The following is a 12875-nucleotide window of genomic DNA, read 5'->3' as shown; positions in this document are numbered from 1 at the left end:
ATAGAGGCAGAAGGTAGTAAACTGAGATTAGGGAATTGTTACTAGTATAGATTGCCTGTAATATTGAATGTGTGGAAGGAAGCAATGTGAAGTAAAGCTGGGAAAAAAGGCTGCAGTCAGATTGGAGATTGCCTAAAATGCTAGAGTAAGGAGTATGTATTTTATTGTAGGGGCAATAGGAAGCCAAAGACAATAGGAAGATTTTTGGGAAAAATAGCGACATGGTCAGACTTGAAAGATTTTTTTGGCAACTGTTCAAATGAAGAATTAAAGAGAAAGAAAGAATGGAGTTAGGGTAGTTAGGAAGTCATTAGATGATGAGCATCTGAACTAAAGTAGTTGGCATAATAAAGAGAAAGGGTTAGATGCAAGAGATATTCTGAGGGGAGAATCCATAGGACTTGGTGAATGGTTGCATGTGGGAAGTGAGAGAAAGAAGAAAGAGATATCGATGGTCCCCAGATTTCAAATTTGGTTAACTGGGAAGGTGGTGTTGCCTTAAGAGAAATAGGGAAATTTAGAGGAGGAGCAGGAATAAAGGGAAGATAATTAATTTGGTTTCGGATATTTTGAGTTGCATACGCTGGCAGGATATACAAGTGGAAATGTACATCAGATAACTGGAAATGTGGAATTATTTCTCAGGAGAGAGATTGGGGCTATGCAATGGAGTCTTATGATATGTGTATTTAGCTTATATCATCCACAGATTTAACTTGACCAAATTTAATATAAAAAAATTAAGAAAAATTCAATAAATAAATACAGGTGTCTCCCACCATTCAATGAAAACATAGGGATTTGAGTTGGGAGAGTTGGGTGGATTTCTGTTCCCTCAATGGTTCTCAGTTCCACCATAGCTCACATAGTGCAAGTATTTTGCCAGATCTCACCACTTGCTACATTCTAGAATCTCCTCTTCGTCATAGCCACAGAGACTATTCCTTCTGTTTATTCTGTCAGAGACAAGAAAGGACAGCCTTGGTTGGCCATTTTAGAGTTCCTCGTCAACTAGGAGGCACCTAGTGGGGTCCCCTTTGACCTCTTTGTGTTTTCCTTTACCTTATGATGAAGCAAGAAAAAAAACCTAGAATTACATGGTTGTATGGTCACCCTCTAATATTAATCTCACTTATGTGTAAAGCTCTTTTAAAAGCATTTTCTCCCTATCAGTTTTCTAGCCAGATAAATCTTTATCTACTTTTGTTTACTTCTATATGAGTAGAGATCATGGTTCATGCCTTTCTCTAGATCAATAACTTTCCTGAGTAAAGTGAAAAATAAGATTTGAATGGAATTGTTACCATAGTAATCATTCAAATTTATTCGCTCTCTGATACAGATAATTTTCTTTTAGAAAGACCACAAGTTGTGGTACATGACTGTGATGGAATACTACTGTGCTGTGAGAAATGATGAGCTCCATTATTTTAGAAAAACATGGATAGACTTGCATGAAATAATGAAGAATGAAATGAACAGAACTAAGAGAACATTGTAGACAGTAACAGCAATATTGTTTTAAGAACAACTTTAAATGACTAAATCATTTGATTATTAGAAAATATCCACATAAACTACAAAGGACCTATAAAGGAAGATGCTATCTTCATCCAGAGAAAGAACTGATAAACAGAAGTATGTATAGAATGATAATACACACACACACACACACATACACATATATACATGTACACATATTTGTGTCTAATGATAGCCATCTCTAGGGTGGGGTGGGAGAAGGGAAGAAAAAAGAGAAAAAAAGAAAGTTACATGATAACTTTGTTATATATTTAAAAGGAATAGCAAGTTGTACATAATAAAAGTTGCAGTTTCATGTGCAATTTTTTTTTCTATTCTATGTCATGGAAATGCTTGTTTTATTTTTTAAGTTCAGAATTAATAAATATATATGCAAAAAAAACCCACAATGTAGTTCCAGTTACAACAGTTTAAAAAGATACTAACTATGCTGGTGTATATGTATACAGCTTAGGGGCCTTTCAATGATATTTTAGACTATTTTCACCTTAAGTGCTGACTATAGAACCTTGGGTGAATTCTACTGAACACACAGAGTTGGGAATCATCTCCATAGATATAATAATTAAATTCATGGGAACAAATGAGAACAAAGGAGAAGATATGTGAAAAGATCTTTTTATTTTTCTAGTATGAAGTCCTTACTATACAAAGTATTATTTATTCCTTTAAAATGAACTCTTAAAAAGATATTTATCGACTAGATACTCAAAGCAGCATGCCTGGTAAACTAAGAGACATAAAAAAATATGAGATATAGTCACTGTCCATAAAGAGACATTAAAAGAGTGAAAGGCCCCTAGTACATTGGGTATATTATTTATGAAGTATTAGAGAAAACATGGATAACATTCACATATGGTGAGAATATTTGGAGGAGAGAGTAAATAAAATTGATGAAATCATAGATGCACCTAAATAACAAAACAAGAAATCATGGAAGAAAGGCCATCTAACATTTTCCTATGAAGCTTGCAAAAAGATTTGAATCAGTCCTTCTCCAACTGTCTTTTTTTTTAAGCAACATTTACTGTAACATCTTGTCCCGGAACGTCCAATGGTAAAAAGAGAGGCTTAGGCTATATGGCCATTAGGCAAGAATTGAATATATAGAATATGAAAACTAGATTTTCTTCCCCCTTTCTATTTTCCCCCCATATTCATTATATTGAAGTTTGTCATATTGTTGCTCAAAAGAAAGGTACTATCTGAGCATTTAAAAAGTAAATATTGGTCTATAATTTATGATATCAGTCATGGTTATCAATTTTAGAAGCTAAGATAGAGCCCATGAGTAATATAATCAGTAAAATCTAAGGAAACTGGAGCAACTAGGTGGTGCAGTGGCAGAGCACCAGCTCTGGAGTCAAAATGACCCCACTCTCAGTCTGGTCTCTGATATTTACTAGCTGTGTGACCCTAGGCATGTCACTTAACCCCAATTGTCTCCAAAAAAATCTAAGGAAATTGATTTCCATGTTCTTTCCCTGTTCCGAATTCCTATTACAAGTACCTGTCTCAGTATCTGGGACATACTGTCTTGAATTGCAATGTTTTTCAATGTGTTTCTCTTTTCTCCTCAACTAGATTATCAGCTTCTTAAGAACAAGGAAACCAGGCACTCAGATATCTTTTGATTAATTTTATTATAGGAATAGAATGGAACTCCTAGAGGGCAAGGATTGTTCTTCCTTTTGTCTTTGTATGCCCAAAAGCTAGCACAATTTAGGTACCTAGTACAGTAAAAGTTTAGTGGATTGGATGTGAAATCATTTGAAAGAAAGCAGAAATATTTTACATAGAAACCAAGAAACCAGTTAGCCTGTTATATAACTCTAGAAATGAACAATTTCTTATATGCTTAGGACAATTCTTTTTAAAATAACAGATTTGTTTTTGGTTGTCAAAAACAAAAAAAAACCTGCTATACTATCACAAGAATAAACTATTTTCACAGTCTCTGACTAAAGATATACATACACATCTTTTTATTGTTTCTGATTCTATAATCATAGAATGTCAAAGCTAGAAGAGACTTTAGACATCACTCAGACTAACTTCTTCATTTTATGGGTGAGGAAAGTTGGTCTCAGAAAAACTGAATAACTTGTTTAAGATCACTTAAATTAAAAAAAGCAAAAGAGTTGGATCTGGAACCCATGTCTCCTGACTCCAAATATAGTAGTAGTCTCTTAAAATTGTACCATACCTTTCAAAGCTTAGCTCATTTACCACCTCCTCTACAAACTTTCTCTAAGTTCCCTTTGTCCCCCCCATTAGAGCTATTCCCCCTCCTCAAATTACTTGTTACTTACTTATCTATGCATATGTTTTATCCCCCTGAGATGCAAGTTCCTTGCAGTCAGGAATTTTTAAATTTTTCATCTTTGTATCATCATCTTTGTATCTCCTTGAATTTCCATCTTTATATCTGCATCATTCTTTGCAATATGTTAGAACCTCTAATAAAACAGAATCGAAACTGAATTTAATTGCCTCTCCTAGTTAAATCATCTTCTGAATGAACCCTTTCCCCTAAATAAAGAAATACATCTCAGGTGATGCTCAGAGGTCCCAATAAAGAGTTCCTTAAGGCAGGCTTTCTCACTGGGCCTTGTTTCCTCTGATTGGTGGTACTCCCTGGTGGTGACACAGGTGGCTAGTGTTGCCTTGCCAATTTTACATCATGAATTTGCTGGGGCTGTTATAAAAACAATATAGTTTCCCCAATAACACCTCAAGTTAATATGGTAAATGAAAGCTGTCCAGGATCATTTATTTTCAATGGTTTTCAATATATAAAAATATATGTTTATATAACATTTATATAATTTATCTATAATTGTATACTTATATAATTTTCTATATAAATATAACAATGTCCAGGGTTTGGGGGATGAAGGTTGATGGGAGTGAAGGCACGAGTTAAACATATCAAGATGCAATAATACTGCCTGCCCTCCAGACCTATGCTTCAATCTATCTGGAACAGACTAAGTGAAATCTTCTGTGTCTGATCCTCTTGGGGATGACATTGTGTCACACATCAAAACCATTGGCTATAATTAGGTATAATTGTTAAGTCCCACAGTCTCTGCCCTGAAGATGCTCTCCATTTTAATTGCCTCTTCCACTGAAGGGTGTTGTCAGCTCTAAGGCAGTAGAAGACAATACATAGCCACAGCATGTAGGAAAACCTGCGCCTATGTGGCTTATGTGGCTACTGCAGTAAAGCCTTCCTGAAAACAAAAAGAAAAGGGGAAAAATATACAAAGCATTCAAGGAGGTCTTTATCTTTTGACAAAAGAAGTAGCAAAAATGAAATCAGTATTATTTCTTTGGATAGCACAGACTAGCTTCCAATGAGTATTTGGTAATTTAATGTTTGGGAAATGTGCACAGAAAAATCCACAGGTTTTAAGAAGACAAAAGTGATGCATCATTCATTGCATTGGTAGCAGTCACAGAGTGGTGGCTCACCAACAAACCACATGTCAGATATAATTTATATCCTTTAATGCATTCATGGCATTCCTTCCCATTACTGCCTGATGAAATCCTGCCCTTCTTTCAAGACTCTAGTCAAATACCAAGTATTCCATGATCCATGATCCGAGATTCTATGTAGCCTTTCATTATTCCCCATCCATACAATCAGCTGGATGTGATTTCTGCCTCCCCAGATCTCCTCTTATGGCATCTTTCTCATACTGCGGCACATTATAGTTATCTGTGTACAGATCTTCTTTCTCCACTAGCTTAGGAGCTCCTTAAAGATAGGGCTCATGTGTTATTTTTCTTTGCATCCCCATGGTGCTCACTTAGCACAGTGCCTTGGACAAATTAGGCACTGGGAAAATGTTAAATAACTGAATATCAGCTGTAACTTATTTTGAAATACCTGTAACCACAAGAAGTGGATACCAAAAAGACAATCAAAATAGGAGGCAATGCAAACATAAGTTATGTAATAGTGTACTTTGACCAGATTTTAAAGGCTTAGAATATAACTGAAGATGCAGAATTCTTAGCCTCTTTTTTTTTATGATCAGTTTTCAGTATAGGAGAGAAGCTTTTTAATGACATAGAAATGCTCAAATTTTACTCCTTGTTTTGGAAACCCTGTAAAATATTTTCTTGGGTAGCACACACTCTGAATTTTGTTCACAGATTTATGTGGAAACAATAAGTTGAGATAAAGCAAAGACTTCTTCAGAGGAAAACTTAGTGATTTGCATATGATAAAATTCGATCCCATCAACACTGTGAATAATAATTCTGGTGTGGGAAGGGAAAACAGTTTGCTCTAGAACAAATTCATTAAAGCTTGTGAAAAGTCTCTTTTCACAAAGTGAACCTTCACAAAATAGGCCAAAAGATCCCCATTCATCCCAAGGCCACAAGGACACAAAATGACCCATTTTTGTCATTCAGAAGAACTTTAGGCTCTTAAATCCTTAGGCTATTTAACTCGACCTAACGTCTGTCTCTTAGAGGAAGCGCAATCAACTTTTGCTAATTGATTGACAGTTATGTTTTAACTTTGGAATATAGCCTGGAATGGGAGAAAACGTTTTTATTGCTTATCCATTATAACCAGCTACCGCAGGATTTTTATGAGCAGAATTATTTCATATGATAGGGGCAATAAAGGGAAATGTCTACACCAAGACTGAATTGTATTTGCATAAAGATGGGAAGAAAGACCCAGAACAGATTAGAAGGCCTAAAGGGATGGAGCTTCATTTGATTTTTAATTATTTAATTCCCCAAGAACAGGCGGCTGGGCCCACAGGAACCCTGAATTCCCTCAAGCTCTCTCACTCCAAACATCCCTAGTCCCTTGCCGCTGGCCATACAGGGGACACCAGAGTACGCACTAGCAGTCCATCCACACACCCCCTTCAATCTGTGCTCACCCTCACCCCTAATCTGCAGCTCAGGAGCCTTTGGCTGTCGTAATCTCCCGGTCTACACCGCCACCTTTTCTGGCTCAACAAGAAGGAAAGCCTGGCTGGGGCCCTATTTGAAGGATGAAACAGGGTCTGTGTTAGGTTGAGGAGTGGGGGAGGTGAGGAAGAGAAGGAAGAAGGGATATGTAGAACCCCACCATCTGGACTTTCCAAGACTGCATCCGTCAAACTGCTCCAAGGAAGCTACAGCTTCTTTAAATAAGGCGCTTCAGCCTTAAGGGTGATGGGTGATAATGCCATCGCCCCCTGCTCTAGGTACTCGAGCCCCTTGGGGGACTGAAGGTGGTCTCCGAGCACAGACAGGTTCAGGTGCAGTGTTCATGCCCATCTTGGCGGCCGCTGCTCCGGAAAAAAACCTCGCTCATCAACACTTACCCCACCTCACCCCAATCTCCCTGCCTGCGGTAACAGAGACCCCGTGGCACACCTTCCCCCCGCAAATACGCAGTCTCAGCTCAGTCAGCAGGGTTGGCCAATGCACCATCCTCGAGCTGGCGCAGGTGCCAAGGCGAAGGGTGCAGGCGGTGCTCAGTCGGGAGCGGGTACGCGGTGTGCATGCACGGTGCATTAAGGGGGGACACCCCCAGGAGGGGACCCCTGGAGACAGAACCTCGGAGCTCTCTAAACAGCATCCCGTCTCGTCCCCCCCAAAGGGACGCTCCCAGTCGAGGAGACGCAACCTCGGGCCGGACCTGCCGCCGCCCTCGAGGGCCGCGCCGTGCCCACTTACCCACGGGGGAAAGAAAGCAGCTACAGGAGCAGCGGCGCCTCCTCCTCCTCCTAGTCTTCTGGGGCCACCCGACACCCCAGACCAGACCAGGCTGCAGCTCCCCGACTCTGCCCAGTGGCCCAGCCGCCACCACCGGGGCCCGAGCCCCGCCTCAACACCGCCAACGCCCCGCCCCCCCTCGCCCATTGGCCGCTGGCCACCGCCTCGGTCCCCCACCCACTTTCCTCATTGAGCGAAACGGCTCCCTGCCCCGCCCCCTTCCCTGCTCAGGCTCTGCAGGGGGAGTGAAAGCGAGATCCCTGCAGCCCCCCGGAGCCGAGCTGCAAAGGCCGCTGCCTCTCCCTTAAATGGCCCGGGTGGAAGACTGGGGCTAGTCTGGCATGTCACTGTGCTGGCAGGTCTAGGGACGCTTCATTCCCCCAGGCCTCTCTCAGGTGTGCAGGGTTGAAGGTCAGGCAACAGGCAGCGTGGGAAAAAAAAATTTCCGTGTGCATTCCGTGGAACAGACTTCTAGACGCAGATTTGGATGGAGAGGGGTTTGATAATGGGGAAGCTTTGGATAGGGGTGGAGTAGGAAAGATTTAGCCATATTGAGCTCTGATGGGCTGCAGGGGAGGCTTCGCGCGCGCGCGCGCACACACACACACACACACACACACACACACACACACACACACTCGCAAGCCTTCGTTGGAAGCAAACAGCTTAAGGAATCAGTGTGTTTCTCTATGGCTGAATTCGTCAGTTTTTACAGCTTATGAAAGTATGGTTCTAGATACGACTTAGTTTGTTCTCCCGCTCTACCGTCCTCTGACACAGCAACAGAAAAGGAAAAAAGACCTCCATCTCTAATTGATTCTTTTTCAATGTCAAATCAACAGGCTTTCTAGCTGTGTGATGCTGGGCAAGTCACAACCTCTGCTTGTCTCCGTTTCCTCCACTGTAAATTGAAGATAATAACAGTATCTACTTCTCAGGGTTGTTGTGAAGATCAAATGAGACAGTATTTGTATAGTGCTTAGCACAGTTCCTGACACATAATACGAGCTCTAATAAATGCTTATTCCCTCCCTCTTCTCTTCCCCTCTCCCCCCACTCCCCATTAAGAGCCTACTATGTGCCAGGCACTTTGCTAAGGATATCTTGTGTTTCTCTGTTTCTCCAAGGACCCAGCCCTCCTCCATCTGAATTATCCTTCAGAATACTAAAACAGAGATGCCTCAGTTTGTCAGAAGGGGCTTGGGAACCCTGCCTCTGACAGTGGTCTTTGTTATAAAATGCAGGAGACAGTTGGAAGTGCCCTTTCCAACAACTTAACCTCTACCAACCCCATGAAAAACTTACCCAGCAGCACATGATGAGATAAAGAAGAAAGCTGCCTTTACCATCATAGTCCTCCCTCTACCCACTAACTTATGGCCTCTTTCTTCTATTTTTAAGGTAACAAGTAGTGGCAAGTAGTCTACAGTATGTTTAGCATTCTCCGAACCCAGACAGTGAGTTTTTTGTTTTTTGTTTTTTCCTCCCACTTACCTATCCGTATTCCAAGGGCTGCAGCTCTGAAGTCCAGCCCCTCTGACCCTATCTTAATAACATTTTAACTAAACTCAGGATCTCAATTTTTCTTTTAAATTCTCTATTGCATTGCTAGAGGTCTGAAAGCAGTTCTATGAAATTTGCTTCTGTATTCATGCTATTATTGTTTTGTCATTTTCCCATCCCCCTATTCTTATCATAGATGGAATCTTATACTTATTCAATTATTCAAGGAATACTCATTAGGTATCTCTTGTGTACTGAGAAGGTACTATCCTAAGCTAAGCACCAGGGGAAATACAAAGTTTAGGCAATACAGTCCTTACATTCATACATTGCAGTTTAGAGTCTAGTAGGGGCATGGCACAAAAGTAGAATATGCCAAGTTACATGATTAGTTCACAAGAGAGATGCAAAACAAAGTGCCTTTCTGATGGCTATTCTGAGAAGACTTCTGGAGGAGGTGACATTTGAATTGGGCTTTTAAGGATGGGTAGTAATTCAACAAAGAGGGAGATAGAGGGCATAACAGACATAGGGGTTAGCATATGCAAAGGTGTGGAGCTAGAAAAGACGGCATATTTTGGGGTGAGGTAGTTTGGCTGGGGCATAGAGTAAACAAGGGAAGTAATATTGGATAAAACTGGAAAGTAAGATAAGCCAGAAATGATAAAAGGCCTAGAAGGTCAAACAAAAGAATATGAACTTTACTTATTAGACAATAGCTAGCCACTAAGGATTTTTCAGCATAAGGTTGAAATGAATAGGTCTATGTATAAGGAAAACTGTCACAGTAGCATGAAAGATTAGAGAGAAGAGAAAGTGGAAGTGGGAAGAGACGTTAGAAGGCTATTAGGTGGGTGATAAAAATGGCCTGTGCTGGATGGTTGTGTTCAGAATAAAGAGGAAGAAATGTGTAGACTAAGAGAATAAACAAGGATTTAAAAAAAAAAAACTGACTGGATATAAAAAGAGAGGGAGAGGGAAAGGCCAAAGATAAACTAAATGTTTTGAACATAGGATCTAGTGATGCCACAGATAAGATTCAACAAATCAGAAGGAGAAGACTGTGTGAGAGAAACATGACTAGCTTGGGTTTGGTTGATTTTTCAGTGTTGGAGGAACATCCAGATAAAGGTCACTTATAGGCAACCGGAGCTCAAAAGAGAAGCCAGGACTGGAGATACAGATTTGGAATTTATTTGCTTAAAGATAGTACTTTAAACCATAGGAGTGAATGACATTGCTGAGAGAGAAAGAGACAGACAGAGACACAGAGACAGACACACAAAGAGACAGAGGCACAGAGAAAGAGACACAGAAAGACAAAGACTCAGAGAAAAAGAGAGGAAGAAACAGAGAGACAGAGAAATAAGAAGGGCAAAAGTAGGCCTTTGGGGAAGACTCACAGTAAGAGGTCTACAATTAATCGTGCTTCTGTTTACTATGTGCCTGGCTCTGCTAAGTACTAAGCATACAAAGAAATGCAACAACAAAAACAAAAACAAAAAAATTCAACAGTCTAGCCCTTATAAAACTTATAAGACCCATATAAATAATTAAGTACATACAAAATCCATATACAAAGTGGATAGACAGTAATCTTAGAATGGATGGCACTGTTGTTCATCCTTCATTTTAGAAGAGACCAATGACATCACAGGGTAATGCCTTGACTTATTAATGAAATGGATTTGAGTGAGGCAGAGTTGCATAAAGTCATCAGCCTCACTTTCTCTTCCAGAGTCATTGAAGTCCAGTGGCAAGACAAAAATCAAGATGACTGATGATGGCCCAGGATGCAATGGATGACCTTGGTGTCTTCAATGTCTAACCAGGCTCTAAGTGCTCCACAGCATCTGTTTCAGCCAACTTCATAGCAGTTGGAACAAATTGTTCTCATTTGCCCATTCTGCTGAGGGAAGTCTTCAGGTGCATGGGATAAACATCCCCCAATTCACTGATGGATTTGAGGCCTGTCAGTTACCCTCAACCTGGTTTATCCAATCTATCAAAATAGTTTTTTACTTTGGTGTGACTATTGTTTTTGCTATAGCTTCTTGGAGCCACAGGTAAGAATTGAGTTCCAGGCGGACACCAAAGAGGGATGAACAGCCCTAAAAAGAGCTTAGCAAGTCCTCACATCAGAGGTACTAGTTCTTCTTGATCACTCCATACACCCCAGGACTGAGGAAAGGCCATCTTCAGAAGGTGACATTTAACACACGTTACAAAGAAACCCAGGGATGGAGGTGGAGGCAAGGAAGCAGAATATTCTAGACATAGGTAAAAAGACATGGAAATGAGAGAGGGGGTGTTGTATATAAGAAACACCAAAGAGGCCAATATAGTTAAATCAAGTTTTAGAGGTAAGATGATGAGTTCTGCATTGGATATGTTGAGATTGAGATGCCTACTAGACATCTAATTCCAAAGACCAACTTATTATTGGTCATTTTGAATATATAGATCTAGGTATTATTTGCATAGAATTGATTATTGAACACATGGGAGCTGATGAAATCATTAAATGAGAATAGTATCTGGAGAGAAAGAATAGAGATGCCACCCTAGAGGCATGGGTAGGAAGGAAGGTGTGGTTAGAATGGTAAGAAGAGAACAGGGTGAATATGGAATCTCTAAGTCAAGAGAGGAAAGAGTATCTGTTAAGAAGGAGTGGGCAACAGTGTCAAATGCTAAAGAGAAGTCAAGGAAGATACTTAGTACTCAAATGAATCTATCATCTATTCCCTCCAAAGATGTAGATTGTGACCCATCTATCCTTGCCTACCGCCTCCTATTCTTGGTCATGTCCTCCTATGAACTTACTTTAGGCAGTCCCTCAACATACTGCTAGAGCCTTGAATTCTCTTGAAATTGTGAGGATACCAGTAGAGCAAACAGCCAATCCATCCTTTGACTTGTGTTATTGCCACATGTCCAGTTCATTTCTCAACACCCCCCCACCCACCCCCATCCTCATTTATGATCATATACTTTACTTGGATTCTCCCTTGTATTTCTTTATAATTTGCTGAATCATGTTCACATTCAGTATTTGCTTTTCCATTGTCTTTTGGGTAACATTCATTCCCAATTCTTTATGGAGGATGAGTACTAAGAAAAAAAGCCATTGAATTTGGTGATTAGAAGGACATTGATAATCTTAGCTAATTGGTTTGAATGAAAACTAGAAACCAAATGACTCAGGAGAGAATGAGTAGTGAAGAAGTAGGCATATCATGTTGAGACCCTTTTCAATAAATTTGGAAATAAAGAGGAAGAGAGAAGTGGAATTATAGGTGGATGTGGTCAAAGGACCAGGGGAAGTTTTTCTTTTTTTGAGGAGAACAGGAGTATGTTTTATAGATAGATGGGAAGGATCCAGTAGAGAAGAGGCTGAAGATGTAAAGAGAGATGGGGGATGAATGATGGAGCAAGTTTCTAGAGAAGGAAAAAGAGAATAGGATCAAGGGCACAGGTAGAGGTATTAGCTCTAATGGGAAGCAAGGATATCTCTTCTTCTGGGACAAAAGGCAAGTAGAGAGTGAGTGATAATTCTAATGAATGGAGGAGGGAAGCAAGGAAACCTCAAGTCTTTTAGCTCAGTATTTGCAGGGAAGTAACCTTAGAGACTGCTAAGAGTTGACTTCCCCTAGGTGAGATTGTTTCCACTTCTACTTTGAGCTGAGATTTCATCTCATTCCTAGCAGAAAAGCTCATTTACTCTTATATATTCTCTGGCCTATCCAAATCTTTATAACTTTCCTAACTTCTGCCTATTGCTGATTTTGGCAAAGAGGTGTACTAACTATCCGAGAATATTTTTGTGCATGTAACCAGCATTTTGTAGGAAGGAATAGAAAACTAGTGAGCATAATCTAAGTCCTACTCTCCCTTTGACAGCAATCAAGGAAAGAAGGGTTGATCCTAAGACTCCCCAAATTATCATACCCCTAAATTATAGCCACCATATAATAGATAAATATAATTTTAGCCTAATACTCTTCTTGGAGATAGGCTAGGGAAGGAGCATACTCCCAGCTAAGACCCTCTTCCTTCTCCCTCCAAAGGCAGAAATTGCAATCTCTTGG

At 40.1% G+C, this 12875-nt stretch overlaps 1 protein-coding gene across 1 annotated transcript in view; it reads right to left on the bottom strand.

The window, feature by feature from the left end:
* TPPP (tubulin polymerization promoting protein) overlaps window positions 1-7378 on the bottom strand; it is a 137324-nt gene extending 129946 nt beyond the window's left edge. The window contains exon 1 of the mRNA XM_027869001.1: window positions 7246-7378. The gene's annotated coding sequence lies outside the window, so the exon portion shown is untranslated. The remainder of the gene's footprint in view (window positions 1-7245) is intronic.
* Between the last annotated feature and the right edge of the window lie 5497 nt (window positions 7379-12875).

Source organism: Vombatus ursinus, unplaced genomic scaffold, assembly GCF_900497805.2.
Source record: "Vombatus ursinus unplaced genomic scaffold, bare-nosed wombat genome assembly UNPS02014791.1, whole genome shotgun sequence".
In the NCBI taxonomy this organism is placed as follows: Eukaryota; Metazoa; Chordata; class Mammalia; order Diprotodontia; family Vombatidae; genus Vombatus; species Vombatus ursinus.
Note: the sequence above shows the minus strand (reverse complement) of the source record. Positions and strands in the feature narration are given on the sequence as shown.